This window comes from Lagopus leucura, unplaced genomic scaffold (genome assembly GCF_019238085.1).
Source record: "Lagopus leucura isolate 7727_CA_CO unplaced genomic scaffold, USGS_WTPT01 Super-Scaffold_73, whole genome shotgun sequence".
In the NCBI taxonomy this organism is placed as follows: Eukaryota; Metazoa; Chordata; class Aves; order Galliformes; family Phasianidae; genus Lagopus; species Lagopus leucura.
The window spans coordinates 85,778,458-85,795,242 of NW_024962252.1; the positions used below are offsets into that span (position 1 = coordinate 85,778,458).

Genomic DNA, 16,785 nt, shown 5'->3' on the forward strand with positions numbered 1-16,785 from the left:
AGCAAAAGAGTTTTGCAGCAGAAACAGCAGGGGGGCAATTAATGCTGATGGGAGAGGTGCTTGAAAAACTCATAAATCATCACGTTTTGTCTTTAATGTTTTAGCACTGGAAAGCCTCAGCTACTTCCTGTGTGATAAGCACAAAGTGCCTCTGTCATACAGTCAGGGACAATTAAGGTATTACAATAGAAGACTTTTCAAACAAATCTGTTTCCCAAACCACTGAAAGGCTCAGAAGAGCCACGAGAAGGCCTGGCATTTTCCTGATTACATCCCATGGGTCAAGGTCCCTGTACTGAACTCTCCCAGCAGGCTCCCATTTCCAAAAAGTGATTTGAGAGCAGGATGGCCAGAGCCCAGCACAAATGCCGACATCCATGCAGTCATCCCTGACCTCCAGCCTCAGCAGTGCTCACATATCAGTGGCACTTCAAAAAAGGAGATGCCACTGGCATTCTCTCTTCGTACTGCTGAGCCAACACAAAAGGAGCAGAGAATCTTGCAATAGCTTGGGCTGAAGAGGATCCTAGAGCCCACCCAGCCCCAACACCCAGGTGCAGGCAGGGTTGCCACCCACCAGCTCAGCTGCCCAGGGCCCCATCCAACTTGTCCCAGAGCACCTCCAGGGATAGGGCATCACAGCTCTCTGGGCAGCTGTGCCAGGACCTCATCAGCCTCTGAGTAAGGAATTTCTTGAGCATCTGCTCTTAGCCAGCTTTACTCTTCCATGCAGTGAAGGTTATCACAAGGAGAAATGGGTTAGTGCAATAGCCAAGTGGAAAAGATTTCTGAAGCTCAAGTCTATTCATCTGCCGCATAGCTCAAAATTTCCAGTGCAAATCATCTAAGACTCTATAGTTTGCTAACATGACAAGCAAGGAGAAATACAGTCATGAGATTACATACTGTAGACAATACCTAATAATAGAGGAGGGCTGTCCATTCTTACTGGAGATTAAAAAGAAGACTCTTATTTTTCAAGCACCAAACTTACATCATTCAATAAAGTCAGCAACGATCTTGATTAATTTTCCATTAAGCAAAAGAATAATATGACCTTGTTACAGTTAGAAAGATTAGTACAGTGGAAAGGCAAAAGGACAAACAGGAAAGGAATGTTCGCTCGTCTCCGAAGATCTAGGCTCATGGGGGAAAAACTACACAAGAAAGATCTCCAACCAGAGATCCTTCCCCAGTGGGGGGTCAGCCCTTAAATTAATTCTCAGAGGTGCAGCCAGGCTCCACCCTTCCAGTCACCCAGCCGAATAGCCTTCACCTGTGCTCCAAGGTCTGACCTGATCCTTTCCCAGGTGCTCAATCAGTGGTTCAGGCTGAGACTCAACTGTTCCCATACAGATATGTAGTTTAATTTTGTTACTTTGGACACCTCCGAGATTGTAGTCAGGTAAAGAATATTATAGCCTGCCTTGAAATACACACATTTTCTTATTAACTGCATCAACGTACATAAATTGCTAACCGTTAAGCCTCAGAAAAAAAGGGGAGGGAAGAGGAGAGAGAATGATGCTGGGGTCACATACAGTCTGCAGGATATAAAAATTAGTCAAGCTTATTCCTTAGTTTTCATTAAGTCAAATATGCAAAGTTAGAGACAGTGGGATTGTCAGCACAAAACTCAACACAGAAAGCAAGAACATTCTTCTCCCCCATGCAGCTCAATTCAGTGACCCTGCTGTCATTTCTCTGGTGACCTTTAACAAGCAAAGATTTTCATTCATTTTGCAAGTAAGTTGAATTGAGCAGTCTGGGAGCAGAAAATGCAATGCCCAGAGGGCACTCCTGGGAAGGAACTGGAATATGGAAAGAAAAATTAATTTCTGTATCCCTAGTTTATACAAACCCAGCAGTGAGCTTATTCAGCCACTGAATGAGATATGACACACGGAAGCAGCACAGGATCACTGCTTCCATGCAGTATTTCCATTGCTTGTTCCTGAAGAGATGAAGAAGTTTCAAGAAATAGCCACATAGGCTGACTGTACAAGCAATACAGCATGCTAAGTAGTTCAACAGCTTATTTATCTGAGAGTTAAGTCTCAGTGTTTTCTACTTTAGGTCTGAATCTTCTGGTACAATATTCAAGAACGGCAATGCTAAAACACTCCTGAGAACTGCAGTCTTCCAGTTGACCTCAATGAATCAGAGCAGGACTCTTTACATGACAATAATTTCTATATAATATAACCTTATTTTGCTAAAATCAATCTTATGCTGTCAAAAATGAGTGAACACAGAATGAATGGTACAGTAAGTATTCTTGTCTTGTCATCTTTGATTTCTTTCCCTTATCAAACCTATGTTTCTAGAAGCAGCTACTCAGAATTGTGATACAGTATTTTATTCAATGAAAGGAGCAGTATCATGTCACAGACTGGACATCTGTTGGTCATTTTAGAACCTGAATAAATCAGACAAAAAGTGTTTTCAGCCAGAGCTGTAAGATAAATCTTGGGAAAGAACCATAAAAATCTCATAAATGGGAAAGCCACGGTTGTAGCAGGAAAGTGTTATCTGGCAGGAAAGAGTATATCAAATAAGTTTTAAAATAAGTTAGAATGACAATGAATTCTATTTCTTTACAACTCCTTCAATGAGTCACTGGGGATGAAAAGAATAAATTTTACTTTGTTTCCTGTACTGTTTTCATGGTTAGAAAAAGGGAAAAAGGGATTATCAGCGTCTGCTAGTAAAAAATATACAGAACACCTATCAATTAAAGCAGTCAATTTCCATAGTATCTACAACAGCAAAGATTTAGAAAGTTCATCAGCTATCTTCAAAATCAACATTGCGTCACCAGCACCAGTTTTATGGGATGCTATTGCATGGCATTAAATCCCTTAGATTAATCTAACTAGAAGACTTTCTGTATCATGGCACCCTTAAGGAATACTGCTTAAAATACAACAAGCAATAACACTTTCTGATGAGGCTCAGGACTATGCAAATTCATCATTACCAGCACAGCATGTAGTTGGTACAGAATGTACTTTGGTTGTGGTATTTATTGTATTTGTACTGCTGGACCATCACAAAGCTTTTAACCTGGATAGAGTGGAGGTATTTTATATGGGTTTTTGTTTTACCTTACATACTTGCTGTTGTTGGCCAGACAAAAATTATGACAAATGAATCAGAAGACAAAAAAAAAAAAAAAAAAGCAGTGCTTTCCTTAGGGTGTAAAACAGTTACAGTCCATCTGAATGATGTGTATTGCTGGAATCCTGCACTGTATGTTCTCTCACATACAATGGTTCATCTTGTCTCTGGATGAAAAGCCTGCAATATCAGAAGGCAGTTATCTGAAAAATACCAGAAGTTCCCAAATCCTGTTCAGTTCTGAATTAAAGTAACAGCTCCTCATACTAATGGATACATTTCTCAGTCAATCTGCAAATTCATACAGCGCGCTCTCACATCAGCTCAGAGTCTCAAGAAAATATTCTGATCAGACGTTCAATGTGAGTATCTCCATTAACAGACTATTCCTTTGGAAAACAGACTTTTATGAAGTCTGTAAACTGGCAAATTGCTCAATGACAAATACAGCTATTCCCGTTCCTAGTGCTAGGGTAATGCAAACACACTTCACCACATTTGTATGTCAGTGAGCAGCTTGCTGTGTCTGAAGTGAGCTGCAAAGATAGCCACTCTCCATTGCTAGAAGAGTGCTCCCAACAGAAGTCAAGTGAACAGAAAGGCAAGGGGTAAATTACATCCCTGTAGTCACATGGGATCGTCGTATCACAGCTGAATTTCAGATATGCCTGAAATAAACCAAGAGAAAGAATCCTTCCTTTTCTCTGCACTTCCCAGAATTTTTTCTCAATTTCCACACTTGTCTTCCTCATTTCCCTCTCCCCTCATCGCCAAATCTTACTGCATTCTGTAAATTCATGCTGCTGCTCAGGTGATTTCCAATCAAGATTTGATGCATTTCTGTGCCTGCAAAGCTGCTGTATGGCAATTCACTGAAAAACTGCTGATGTTGTTACCTCAGAAATGGCTGCACTTGCTCTTGAGAGACATCACTCTCATTTCAGTTTGTTACATACACACAATGAAGGGTGTGTATACACAATGTATAATAATATTAAAGATATGGCCTGCTTTCTGCATTTGTCTTCAGCTGTGACAGTACGATGGAGACAGGCTTTTCATGCACCAACACCGGGACCTGGGCTCCCTCCATCACCAAATTCTATTTCAGAGGCAGCAGAGGGATTCTGAGGCTTTGCAGCTTGTGGCAGGACCAGACTGCCTACACACACACTTTGTAAGGAGCCTGCAAACATGGCAGAAGCAGGTTATCTTAGGCCAGCTCACAGTAAAAAGCCTTATTAGGACTAAAGCAGAAAGGCCACCAGAGCAAATGCGCCAAGGGCTTCCTCATCTCATACAAAGGAAAAGTCATTTTCATCCATTTAACAGTTTCTGCCTGTTCCTGTGAAAGCCACGCAGGCACAGCGTTTTGTGCCTTTGGCTGTTTATGCTTCCTTGTGGCTGGTGATGTTAATTGAGCTATCCACATACCACTGTAACAAGGAAAGGAAGGATGTGTTCAGAGTAGCATCTAGCCTTCCAAGTGAAATGAAATTATGAACCTGTAATTTCATTAGTGAAATGCCTGTGAAAATCTAAACTCTCTTTAATCCCTTAAGGGTCACTAATGCCTAAGCTTCCCTGAGGCTTCAGCTGCCTCAAAAAACCCTGCCCTGTTTAAGATGTGAATCACAGCCTCACTGCCATCCTTGCAGAAAGCTCCCAGCCTCAGCATGGTTGGATATCCCTTCTCACTTGGCTGAGTTTCATCCAAGGCAGCACAACAAGCTGCTGGAATAAAGGGAGATGTTCAAATTATCGAGGAGAAACAGAACAGCAAATAAGAGTTCCAGGGGTGGGTACTTGGCATAAGCCACAAGTTTTACCTATACAATCAAGAAGATCATTAAGCTCTATTCTTCTTTGAATAAGCCAGAAGTGTAAGCAGAAAAATAAGCAAGTCACTATGTAATACACTTCACAGGCACAAAAACATCCATGTACAACAACAACAAAAGAGAATGTGCATGCCATGCAAACAGCAACAAGTTCCAAGACAGGCAATCCACCACCAAAAAGGCTGAAAGGCTACCTCATTCACAATGGCCCACTATTCTTATTATTCCACTTAATGTCATCTTCTCCTCCAATCTGTGTTCTTCAACCAACTCCAAACCAACTCACCACCTAACCCTTGCAGCCTCTAAGACCAGAGGAGGTCCCAGTGCTCCCACATGTACTTCACCCAAGGTGTCTGTGCCACCACTTGGTAATGCTTGCTTTGTGCCAAGGGGACACAGTGGATCCTTCCTCCTAATGAGGGTGGCAGCCCACAGCCACTCCTGCACAGTCCTATTGGAGGAATAGCTGAAAAGAAGCAGTCGCTCAGAGATGCTCCCAAGAGCCACAGTCAACCTCAAAATCCCTTCTCAGGCATGACATGTCCTTGGGCACTTCTGTGTTAAATCAAACTGACGTATCCCTGGAAACGCTCAGGACTGCTGCACCCTCCACAGAGGGCACGGGAAAGGGAAGGTGAGGAGATGGAGCCAGGACAAACTGGCCACAGGTGATGGGAAGGGTTTTCCAGGAGTCACATCAGAACTGCTTCTGGTCAGGACACCCACCAGTAGGAAAAGGGAAGGATCTGCATTCAAGCCACTGCATCAATGACAGCAGATGCAATAGCAGCATCTTGATTTCAGGGGTCATGCCTCCAATTAGATACTCCAATTAGACACTCCAATTACACTTAAGAACTCTGGGAAGATAGCACACCCCAACTGTGTCTACCAGTGTAGGGCAGCAGGGAACAAGCTAAATTTTCTGTCAATGGAGGTGATGACAATTTATAGTTTTGTATGTGAACCTTGATACAGGATTTGTTACTTGCACATGAGGCTAATACACATGGGAAAAAAAAAAACAACATTTAAAATTGCTGGAAAAGGAAGAAGATGTAGAATTAAATTTGCAGAGCGCTTTAGTTTCTTCTTGAAAATGAGTTGCTTCTTATTAATATCTTACAAAGTATAGGCCTGTCCTTTTAATCATATCTACTCCTTAAAATTAATATAGCTGTGTCATCTTTGTAAATAAGCATTTCATTTATAATGCAGGAAGCACTTGTTGTTTCCAGCCTTTGTAACCTCACAACTCTGGCTGCATAATTTATGAATCCTTACGAAATGTCACATGCAAGTCTGTGATCTTCTGAACCTAGCATCACTTAAATAAAACAGAATAAAGCGGAAATTAAATCAGCCCATGGTTCTACTGACAAAGCCAAGCTCTTCCCACCATAGTTTATTTTGCTTGCAGAAAGTTATCATTGCTCTCCTGGTGTGTGTCAGGGTGAATAAAAGCCAACTTATCAGAGAAGGAATACCACAACGTCCTAAACTCCTATACTGCTATTTAGCTCTGGAATAATTTAGAATGGCAGCACACTGCAGCCCGACCTGAGGCTTGTTCCGCTCAAGCATTAAGCAGAAATAACTGAAAATCTGAAACCAGGGCCTGCTCAACTTTCTGCAGATATAAAGTAAATTATCTTCTTCGTTTCCATTCATCCAGTTAGTTCAGTTTAATGATTGCTTCTATTCAAGCTGCAATCTCTAGCAAGACTTCAAAAAGTATGAAACTGGATTTTTCTTTTCTATGCTGTGAAAAAGAACCAGGCAAAAATGAGTGACTCCTTCCAGCTCACTTCCTTTTTTTTTTTTTTTTTTTTTTTTTACAGATAATACTTCAGGTTTCTAACTGAATTTTAAATATAGGATGTGCTTACATAAACTTGTTTTTGTGCGTGTTTACCACACAGATTAATTTTAACTCCTTCAAAATGGTTATTCTTCCAAATGCTATTTCCACACTTTTTATCTGAATTCTGAACATCTCTGAGTTGTGGCTTCAGACAAACACGCTTTGACATGGGCGATGAGTTTTCTAAACAATCTGATTAAAAAAAAACAATCAAAATCTTCCACCATAATAAAACCAAGGATGCAGTAAATGCACATTAAGCTCTACCTCTCCTTCAACAAACAAGCACATATCTAACACATCCTCCAATTCAGCTTAAGGAACCGTAATAAAGATAACACTTGCCAACATGTGTTTGTTTCCTAGTGACCAAGAAGAACCATCATAAGGAATAAAATAAGAAATATTAAAAATATGACTCATTAATGTATTTTCAGGCCAAGATTTCCTTTTTACTGATTTAAATGTATAGGCGAGCTCATTATTTTGATTTAAATTAACCAACCCCACTTGTATTTTGTTCCTCACATGTAAAGCTTTATATATTATATGTCCAACGATTTCATTAGAGTTGCAATATTGTCAATGTGGGAATCCAGCCTTAGGTCACCCAACAGGATTAAGAACAGCACAGAAAGCTACTAATAAAAAGAGCCAAATAAAATAAAGCTATGCTTCCATAATTTTAAGAATGTTACTGGCCAGAGGTGTTTTTCAGTATCTAGGCACTGCTGTTTATCAGTTCCCTATGTTTCGTATTCTGGGAAAAATTAATTACCTTTACCAAGGGTTGGTTTAAACATTTTTAGTCTAGACATGCATCCCTTAGGAAATACAGCAAAACAAATAAACAAAAAACAAACAAATAAACAAAAAACCAACAAATGAATCATGAGCTAGTTACTATTGTAATATTTCTCTTAGGCCAAGAGCATACAAGATTATTCATCATTGCGAATCTGAAGTAATGAAATGTCACTTACAAATTCCACAGAGATCCTTGACTCTGTAAGATGCAAGAATCAAATATACAGCCACATGATTTTGGGTTGATATTTATTTTCTAATCAGTTACACACTTCCCTATATAGCTTCACATGTTTACTGCATGCACTAGTATGGCAATTCAATAATTTTTGCATTTCAGCTGTGTAATTGAAATTGATTGTATACTTTCCCCCCAAGAACAGACAGAATTTCATACAGAGACAATCAGGATTAACGTGTGAATATTATAATTATTGTAACTTTTTAACAAAGTGCACAGTAGAGAAGACTGGGAGACATGGGATTTTAAAAGCTGGTACATGATGCAGGAGAGTAGGCAGACAATAATTCCAGCTTTTGCACTTGATTCCTCATCGTAAGTTCTCTGATGCTTCTGTACACTCTGACAGCTCTTACGCCCTACAGTGTTTTATTCTGTATGCACCTATCCATGAAACTGTGACCTTTCCTCTCAGATGTGAACCGCATCACAGTCATCTATTCTTTATTTGCATTTTCCTCCTCTTTTGAATGTGACCTATTTGAGAAATAACTGGAAGACTGCAACAGTGCAGAGCTCATCTGCTTGGCTTTTGAGAAGGGCTGAACAATAAATCACTAAACATGCAAGAAGTGGATGCACTGCTTGCAGGCTAATTTTGGTAAGCCATGGTTCTGCTCATCCAATACGTATCTTACAAGTGAGGACTGCCATGTTGCCTTTCAACTTTGTTCCAGATCACACAGTAAAGCACTTCTACTCAAATAGGGTTTCTACAAATATAATATCCAGGGGGAAAAAATACACTGACTGATTTTGGTCCCAACACAGACTCAAGGAGAACTCCTGATTTCTTTCTATGCTGAAAAGTGAACTTACATGCCTATGTTTTGCCAATACTGTTAGCATTAGGCACAGGTTTAAGTTTATTGTTTCCCTTCACGAGAATAATAACAAGATTTCTTGTTATTTTGACAAAGCAAGACAAAACCACCGAATTGTATAGAAAGGAAGAAGCACGGGTAATGAAGCACTGTCATTATACTGAACCAGTTGTTACTTACAATTATTCATTTTAAATGCCCTGTCCTGTGAGTTATTCTGTCCATAGTGCAAAGACTGGAAAAAATCAGAGGCAGGCTAAGATGATGCAGAAGCATATTTATTCCTTCCCTTTTGACTCAGAATTGTTTTCAACTCAATTCCTCAGTAAAGCGGAAAAACAACTCTAAAATTTGTTCCAGATACTGTTTAAACAGCTGGTTGGGAATGGGAGTATAGCAGCAGTTGCAGGGCTGTCTACAAAAATCCCCCTGTGTGCATGATCATATTGCAGACACAATTATAGGCACCCTTCCCTCATCCCATTCGGGTGTCTCCACTCCTTTGCTGATACCAGTGTGCTGAACTGGCTGGAAATGAGCCCTGCAAGATAAGATGTTGACTTTTCTCATTCTACTGGCCTTCTGAGCAGATTGACAAGGGCAAGAGTGAAAACGTAGTAAGGAGCAATGAAGGAAGTACTTTTCTGGGACATTCTCTGCTTAGATTGTCCCAGGCCAATAAATGAAACTGTACCATCATGATGTGACTTTGCTTATTGATATAATAAAGGTTATAGTTAGTAGAATCATACAATTATTACAGTTGAAAATGACCACTAGGATCATCATGCTGACCCACCAACCAATCCTCACTATGCTCACTAACCATGTGCCTCAGTGCCACATCTCCATGACTCTTGAACACCTCCAGCAATGGTGATTCCCTCACCTCCCTGGGCAGCCTGTGCCAATACATTACCAGTCTTTCTGAGAATAAATGTTTCCTAGTATCCTACCTGAACTTCTGCTGGTGCAACTTAAGGCCATTTCTTCTCACCCTGTTGCTGATACCTAGGAAAAGAGGCCAATCCCCACCTCACCACAACCTCCTTTTAGGCAGTTGCAGAGAGAGATAAGGTCTCCCCTGAACCCCCCCTTCTTCAGACTGAACCATTCCAGTTCCCTCAGCTGCTCATCATAATACCTGTACTCCAGACCCTTCACACCATTGCTGCCCTTCTTTGGAAATGCAGTTATTAGTAATTAATAAGTAATTGTAATTAGTAATAATTGTTCAACTTTATTAATTATTATTATTATGAACAGTTCTCTAGATCCATCTTTTCCACCTACAATTTTCCAGGCCTTCTCCACAGAGGGCCTTCTAAATTGTTTCAATGATAGATGTTACAGGCACGTTCTCAATATTTGTGGCAAGGTTTTTAAGATGAAAATCTTACAAATCTTTGTGTGTAAAGAACGCTCTGGTCCAATATTTCCCCTTTCAACACAATCTGCTTTCTCTCTTGCCATTTTCTTATCAGTTCTGCAGTTCTTCTATTAATCCAAATCTTCACGTAGAGTTTCCCTAGTGCCAGTTTACTAAAGTCAAGACAGACACTATCTGCTGCATTTTCCTTGCCTGAGAAACCAGCTGTCGTCTCAAGAGATTAGCAGATTAATTTGACACAACCTTTATTTAACACATCTATGCTTTATTTTGTTCTTAGTGTACCTGCAAGATTTTTAATTTCTGTAACTTAGAAAAATTCTAAAATGCGGTGAATTGTTCAACTGGAGAGAACCAAGTTCTCTTTTCACAATCTCCCAGATTATAGAGATTTCCAATTTTGTTTTCATCTGTGGTTATTACAGATACTATCTTAGGGCACTGCTGGAAGTCATGCACTTTCAGCTATGCATATGACAACGAACTCAAGCAGAACAGGAGGAAGCCGAGGACAGAAGAGAAACTGGAGGAGGAACAGCAGGAGTGATTCAGTAAAGGCAGTGCTGAGACGTAGTGACGTACAAAAATATGTTCCCTGGAAACAGGCTGGCAGCTGTTTGGATGGCACTACCACTAAGAAAGAAGAGAGAAAGAGATGTGAGAAGAAGCAGCAGCGTTAGAAGGCTTCCCAGTAAGGTAAACAGGGAGCTGGAGAGGAACAGGAGGGGTAAGAACCCTCAGCCACAGGCAGTGGAGCAAAGAGGAAGAGCAGCATACCAAAACAAGGTCTTCAGTGCCAGGAAGAAACTGAGAGGAGGTAGAACAATTCTGGAGGCTGTTAATACACTAGGAGAGCCCGCTCAAGAGTTAACAGCCTATTCTTTGGAACAGAACAACCTGATTTGTTCTTTTGTTGTTCTATTTTTCGGTTTTGTTTGTTTTTCTGCTGACACTTCCAAAAAACTACAATGTACTCTGCACTGACAACACTGAAGTTGAGGCTGTCAGATGAAATCTAATGTCCTTTATATAATATACACAATCTGCTGGCAGGCACTTAAAAGACTGGGACTTACAGCATTCCTGTGCATGCATAGTAGGTAATGATGAGATATCTGATGCTCAAAATATTTACATAAAAGCCAATCTGAAAATCACATACACTGGTTAAATTTAAAGAATACAGGCATCTATGCTTCAGAAAGTAATCACATCCCTTCCAATCATGAAAATAGATTCTCATCATTTTGAAGGACTAGAGGAAGAGGAAGCTGTTATTTAATATTTTATGGTGCTATAAATTGACTAGCTGGGAGCTAGGAAAGGTCTGGAACTAGCAAAGAGATTATTCTTTGTTCTTATTCAAGGGATAAGAGTTTTAATCACACAAACAATGAATTTATTTAAAAGTCATCTTCCTTAATAGATATTAATTTGAGGACTTCTGAAGTTCCTCTTTCCCCTGAGGGTTAAATGGCTCTTTGCAGAGCAACAGCTGCAGCAAACCTAGTTAAAATAACAAGCATGCAGTACACAGATCCATACGTACATGCTCTGCTAGAAACAGGCAGCATACTCAGATTTATAAGCATGCCATTCCCCTAGGATGTCATAATTGTGTTTGTTCCTTTAATAACTTTAGGCTTCAGTGATCAGAATAAAAATTCTATGCTGAAGTTAATGCTTCATCCTTAGTTCACCCCACTACCCTGAATTATGTAGTAAGCAGACTTAAATAAATGAAGGTGTCTGCCTCCCTCCTTACACCATAGACTCCAGCCACACACATGATGGGTTGCCTGATTTTATTCGGGGATTTTCTTCTCAAAGCTTAGATTGTTCTTACAAAATATTCAGCTCAGTCTTTTCTTTTTGTAATAATACCACAGACTTTCAAGTCTGCCTTCCAGTATCAGATGAATTGCAATCTTTACTAATACAAGCAACATATTCTGGACTTGCAAAAACAGTTGAGTTATTTGGACATTTACGTTCTTCCTAATTATTATGTGTACACATCTCTATCTTTTTTCCACAGCCCAAAACAGAGTTAGTTAAGAAGCTCATTAAGTAGACATGGTCTTTCAGTACCTATTTTGGCTACAGTATGTCAATACCAATTTCAAGATAATAAATTATTTTTTACTCCTCTTATCAGTCTTCAAATCACTGCATAACCAAGACAGGTATGTATATTACCAATTTACATGAAGGGCATTCAGTAAAACAGAGTCAGGACAAAAACAGCACAGGCTAATGGTGTGAAGGTGAATAGGAAGCCTAGCTTCCATTCAGCCAGCACTCTATCCAACATGGTGACCATGTCAAGGTTAAATGACCAGAACTTGCCTACAAATACTGTTATCTTCACTTTCTGGCCACCTTTATTAAAAATAAAATAAAATAAAAAAATAATTTAAAAAATCTTTCTATCTGACACTGTCCTGAGCTTCATTTGAGAGTAGAAGTGAACTGCTTTAGGAAGTTAATATAATTTTAATATAATTTGTTCAGGCCTTATTGGGATAGACAAATCTTGCTCTATTCTGTACAAAATCCACAGGTACTTTTTGCCTCCAATAACTCAAAACAGTTTCACATTAAAACTCTCAACTTATCTGTAGAGGAAGCACACTGATGCAGTCCCAGCACCAGTTTCTTGACCATTCCCTGCTGCCTTCCAAAATTCTCCCTTAAAAACCTCCTTTCTTTCTTGCTGTTCTACTTGACAGAACTCATCCACCATAAATTGGCATTCAGTGTATGGCATCATAATTGACTTTCTGGAGCTGCTAACACCTCCACTCTTAAGACAATCCTTACCAGGATCCTGAGGGCATTGGTAAACCTTAATGGCACTGATTGGTCTCACTTGGGACACCTGCCCATACCCTTTGCCTATGAACCAGGAGCTCCAAATAGCTCAGCCCTGGGCACCCAGGCCATCCTTGGGTAATACTATTAGGTGTGCCTGTCTCTGGCCTCATCTTCCTGGGCCCATTTTGTAATCCCATCTCCTGCTGCCTTGACTGGATCTGGTTCATTCCCTGGTTGCATCTAAATAGTTGATAAGCACAATCCAGCACTCAGCTCTGCCCCTGTGGAGCCAAAGGGACTTTGTGGGACTGCATTGGTAAAGGAATGGTTATGGTGGGGTCACCCTCAGCTCACGGCTCCTTCTCTGTGGAAAGTCCCTCTGCACTCTGCTACTAGCCAGGACAAACGTGTCATCAGTTCCCTTCACTGCTTTCCCTTCCATTTTTTTTGTGAAGTCCAAGTTCCTCATCCTGTCCTCCCTATTCCCAGTTATTTCTGTGCCCTACCTTTCTTCTGGATTCTCCCCAGGATATACTTCAAGCTGCTTTGTTTTTTCTCAGGCTTGAATTCATCTTTTTATGCCACCTCCCCATCCTCCATTTCTCCCCACACATGTCATGTTGTCTTTTAAATCCCCTCTCAAAGCCCCACTTACATCATTTATTCTTTGTGGGTGCCAGACCCAGTTGCTTTCCCTTTAAGGGTTTTTATCTGTGAGGTCTTTGAGTTTAGGTTGTAAAATCCAAAGACAAGAAAACATCTTTCCACACTTGGTGGTCTCTTACATCATTCTGCCCTATCTGTGGCCTGAAAATTTTCAGCTTTTAATTAATTTTCTGCATTTCTCCACAGGCACCTTCTGGAATTTCTTCACTTGCTATTAATTTTCCATGAATACACTGCTCTACCCACAAACAGAGAGGCTGCCATTGATCTGATCTGCCTTACTGTCAAGATTAGAAATACCTGTTCCCGCGATGAAAAGAAGTACCTTTGCTCCTGATTTCTGACTCAAGCCATTTCGCAGCCCACATGCTGCTCACCAAAGGCACATCAATCACCACACATCAGGCAGCAATGACCTCCAAAACCACCCACAGTAGTTACCAGTTCCCACACTGACATGGTGCTGCATGGTGTGAAATGTACACCTTGACCCAATGCTCTTTCCCACACACAGGGCATGCCTGTCCTCCATACATTTAGACCTACTGTTCTCTTAAAACACAGCATCTTGTGTGCTGTCAGCAATTCACTGCTGGACAAAATTATAGGGAAAGGTAACATCACATTGTTCACTTAAAAGCCCAGATATTCCTCAGCTACAAGGATATGGACTACTGCCATCTACTACCCGTGTTAAAATGGCCCAAACAGCAATCTGAATGCTTTGCTGCGTTAGGAATAGGCCTGGCTCTGTGAGCACAACTGTACTTGTGTGCTGCTCAGAAAGATCCTGCACACCACATGCACACATACATGTTCGCACACATAAATATGTACTCTAGGCTTTAGCTTAAATGTACATCTTAAAACTCAGCATGTTTCCCATTCCATATATAAGATTATCCATACCATATACCACATGCACAATACAAAAGCATAATTGAAAATGGAGTGAAGATGGAGGTCAAAGGATTGTAATCCATGGAAAAACTGAGGGAACTCTGATATATCTTCGAGCTTCTATAAGTATAGATTGCTTGAAACTGCAGTTTTTTCTTAGGTAGCAAGGGATGCTGTCTCAGCTCTATCAGCTGCTCTGCAAGGTATGGAGGAATTACAAGTAGAGATACACCAAGTTGGGATGAATGCATCATATAGTTGGAACTCATTTAAACAGTAATCAGGCAAACTCAGACTAACAGGCAAAAATCCCATCTTGTTACACTTACTTTTGAAATATGGCATACTCAAATGAGGGACAAAATTGTTTTAGAGGGATTTATAACAGTAATGAAGAGTTACATTCTTTTTGTAATGACATTGTGTGATATATTTTCTCTTCTGGGAGTCAGATTCTGAAGTATTTTAATCTGTCTCACCATTCTGCAAAACTGTGAAATCCTCATGAGTATCAGGCCTGTACATAACTCAGGTAATAACCTTCAATTACTGCTCCATTTTGGTTTTATTTACATAGTAGATATAAGACTTGTTGAAACTTGTATAAACCAGGAGGCCATCAGAAGAGATTTTTCCCTAATTCACAACTGTGTTGTTTGGGGACAGATGAGGATGGAGGGGGAATAAGAGAATTACCAAGGTTGGAAAAGACCTCAAATATCATAAAACCTTCTGAGAATCTATGCTTAAAAAAATAGATGGACAATACAAATACAAACAGCACTTTTTAAGCACTGCTTAAAACCAGCCCCTGCTTTATCACATGGCAGAGGAGTCAAGCCTGCCTCTCACACCACCACAGGCTCCCTGAAAGCTCCTTTTAGCTGGTGCCTCCAAGGCCAAAATATTGGAGCTTCCCAATCTCAACTGCAATAACAGGCCATGCAAGCTCTTCACTCAGGAGATGAAATACATTAGGTTTAACTTTTTTCATCAAGACTATTTGCTGAATAGATTCCTAACAAACAACAGAATTGAGCTGTTGCATTATTTTATATATGCTCTGAAAGGTCGGGGAAAAAAAAATACAACAGATGAAGTAAATGGGAACAGAGAGATGCATTTTTGAATGCAACATCATTACTTCAAATCAAGTCTGCACATCACACTAATATTTTTTTAAAGGAAAGTCAAAGCTTGCAGAAGTTTTTCTCATCAGATGAGATAACAGATCTTATTCTTTAAATACTCAAAAAGAGAGGCTATGTTTTCAAACAGATCTCATGTTCTGCTCCTATGTGAAAGTACTGCTCAATAGCAGTGGTGGATGAAATATTTTAAAGTAAAGCTCATATTCTGCTGAAAATCATTCAGCTATTGCTGCAAAAAATTACCTTTTTTCCTATTCCGTATAAAAACTACATTGCTGCTCTTGCACAACAGATGTGTTCTTATTGCTTCTTCAGTTTTGGAATGCTAGTCTTATTTAAATTAATGTAACCACCAGAGGGAGCCTCTGATAACTTTATTATAAAGAGATATTGAAAGTGACAGAGAAATTAGTGAAAATAATTATAGCTGAGAAATTGAGTTCCAAGAAGCGGCAGTCTTGCCTCAAGACCGAATTCTATTTCAGTGAAAGGTTTTGTAAAAAGATGGAATTTATGGTATAACTTGCTCACTCGAAAATGGAAAGTATGCAAAGGAAGGACAAGAATAAGACTGTGGTAAGAGCACCTTTGATTAACAGTTGCCTCATCTAAAAATGCAGTAACCCTTCCATCTGGGTGAGTGGCAATAAGCAATTCAGATTACTCAAGCGAGCCAGCCTTTTAACACTGGATATTAATACAGAAATACACTGAGGTAGTAAAATGCTATCAAATTTTCAATATCTGATACAAAGCTTTTAGCAGATTTTGCAAAAGAAAACATATACCTTGTTTCCTATGCGAGGACTCTGTGTGTATACAAGTTCTATATGCATCACGGCTGTCTTGCCAAGCAGATGGATGAAAGCAGAGTTCTTCAAAAAACAGAGTGGGGCTTTCTCAGACCTCTCAACATCTTGTACAATCTCCCTCAAGCTCCCTAGACAGCTGACCTTCAAAATGTCATTAAAAATATGAAATATTAAAAGTACACTACTGTGAAGTAGCATCTGTGTTTTATACCCTAGTCCTTCCACGGCTCTTCAGAAGAAATCTGCCTTAGAGCATATATTGCTCAGAGGATGAAAGAGGGTATCGTATGTTTGTGTCTGGTAACTTCCACAGTACATTTATTGAAATATTCATCACTTGTTCTAGTCT

At 39.9% G+C, this 16,785-nt stretch overlaps 1 protein-coding gene across 1 annotated transcript in view; it reads right to left on the reverse strand.

Annotated features, from left to right (window-relative positions):
• SUSD4 (sushi domain containing 4) overlaps positions 1 to 16,785 on the reverse strand; it is a 69,600-nt gene that overhangs the window by 30,822 nt on the left and 21,993 nt on the right. The window lies entirely within an intron of this gene.